This window comes from Meleagris gallopavo, chromosome 1 (genome assembly GCF_000146605.3).
Source record: "Meleagris gallopavo isolate NT-WF06-2002-E0010 breed Aviagen turkey brand Nicholas breeding stock chromosome 1, Turkey_5.1, whole genome shotgun sequence".
NCBI lineage: Eukaryota > Metazoa > Chordata > Aves > Galliformes > Phasianidae > Meleagris > Meleagris gallopavo.
This window is the reverse complement of record NC_015011.2, coordinates 176,085,051-176,087,541: the sequence shown is the minus strand read 5'-3', so window position 1 is coordinate 176,087,541 and position 2,491 is coordinate 176,085,051.

Below are 2,491 nucleotides of genomic sequence, written 5' to 3'. Positions count from 1 at the left end.
TTTTTCATATTATACCTACAGAGAAATCTATTATACAAAGAGTCTGGCAGTGCCCTTTATCTTCCAAAAAATCCTTATCCTGTCAGTGGATGAAAGTTATCAAAACCACCAAAGACCTGAATGCCAGTGAAATGACACAGAACTTAATTAACTAATAATTACTGCATACTAAATTAAGAATTTTAGTAACTCGAGGCATTTGCCTAGCTATATTCTCTTAACTTTTTTTCTAGGACTTCACAGGGTAATTTTTGTTGTAACTTCATGTAACCAAATTCCCCAAACTGCTACAGAAGAGATCTGTTTTACAAAGACTGCTGTAAGTTCTATCAGCTGTGCACTGAGATGCCTCAGACATCCCAGAGTGAGGGCCATGTGCACTGGGGCTATAATCACAGGAGATAGAATTTATTCTTTCAGTACCTACCTTATTCATTAGTACTTTTAGTAGCACAGAGGTGACACTCTTAGCATTTAAATCTTCTGTGAAAATGAAACAAGCCAATATGTGCATCTCTCAATGTCTGTTTACAGAGTATATATTACTCAGAAATGGGGCATTAACTTTCTTATCTTTTTAACAGTATATGATGACTTGATTATTGAATTAATATTAATCAATAGGAATTGGTTTTGTGCGGTACTTTAAAATAAAGTGTTTAGCACAACAGAGTTTAGCTGTATCCTCCAGTGGTATTGCAGTTTAATTCCTGTTGTGTCAGGGACTGCTTTTAGATGAGGGAAAGTCCACATACCCTTCTCCAGTGGGAATGCCTTGACTCATGGATGGTGGGCAAGTGAAAAAGCTCTTTCTCACTTGAAAATGTACTTTTACATAACGGGATAAAAAATAAAAAAATAAAAAATAAAAATAAACCTAGAACCAATTAGGTAATGGCAGAACTTTCCAAAGGTTTGGGATATGTGTGTGCACTTGGCAACTTCACAGAGTCAGTTAGGACTTGTGCTGACATTTATGTTATGTTGGCATCACAGAATCAAGAATTGTAGGGGTTGGAAGGGACCTCTAGAGATCATCGAGACCAACTCCCCTGCCAAAGCAGGTTCCCTACACCAGGTCGCACAGGTAGGCGTCCAGGCGAGACTTGAATATCTCCAGAGAAGGAGACTCCACAACCTCCCTGGGCAGCCTGTTCCAGTGCTCCGTCACCCTCACCGTGAAGAAGTTCTTACGCACATTCGTGCGAAACTTCCTATGCTGCAGCTTATGTCCGTTTCCCCCTTGTCCTGTCTCCACGTACCACTGAAAAGAGACTGGCCTCACCGCTATGGCCGCCACACCTCAGATATTTATAAACCTGGATCAGGTCCCCTCTCAGTCTTCTTTTCTCAAGGCTAAACAGACCCAGTTCACTTAGCCTTTCTTCATAGGGGAGATGCTCCAGGCCCTTCACCATCTTTGTGGCCCTCCGCTGGACTCTTTCCAAGAGATCCCTGTCTTTTTTGTACTGGGGAGCCCAGAAAATGATCTTAGTGTTTTTTCCAATCTTAACTGTTCTATGATTTTATGATTCCTGGCATGGATACAATCCGTGGAGGAAGGGACTGGGAAAGCTGGGACATGTTTTCTCCCCTGTGCTCTCTGCACTATCCTCCCACAGCGACCCACTGCAGCATTGGCTGCAGACCCCCAGCTGAACTGTTCTTCCCATGACTCCGCTGCCTGGTCTTCTCATCCCTCAGTTATACAGACCCAGCTCTCACGCTTGTTCCTCACAGGTCACGTTTTCCAGATCTCCAATAATTTGTGTTGCTTTCCATTGAACTCTGTCCAACGGGGCCCCATCCTTCTGGGAGCTCAGTGCCCTGAGCTGAGCATCCCTGCAGAGGAATTACTTCTCTCAGAAGAACATTCTTCTCTCTGTTTGTCTCACAGGCTATAGCTTGGTTCCTATATCTCATCATAGAGACAACATGACCCCACTGACTCATGCTTAGCCTTTGATCCATCATGACCCCCAGACCCTCCACAGAGTGATGTTAAGGCAGCTCTTTTCTGCATGCAGCTGCTCACAGAAATGAGAAGTGTCTGCCTTAGCATTATGTGTAAGGAGGAGCTTGCACTTGTCTCCGCTTCTGTCCTAAGACTATTTCTCCAATTTGACAAGATCATTTGTCAAGCTCAAGAGCACTGGAAGCTTCTTTCAGCATGGTATGGTCTGCAAAGTTAATAAGGTTGATTTTTAATTTGTAGACAACCATTAATAACAACCTGGGCAGACATTTCCCTGTTATTGTCTCTCCATTAGTACCCTTGTTCATTCTCCATGAAGCTTTTCTGTGGGAAGCAGATTTGGTCAGGGCAAGAGGATTTATGAGGATAAGAAAATACAAAAAGCGTATTATGAAACAAGACAGAGCAAGGGATTTGAGTTTAACCAAAAAAAAAAAAAAAAAAGCAAAAGTCAGGTTATTATCTGTTTCCCATTTGAGGACAGAAACTAACACATAATGCATGTTACCTGCTTTC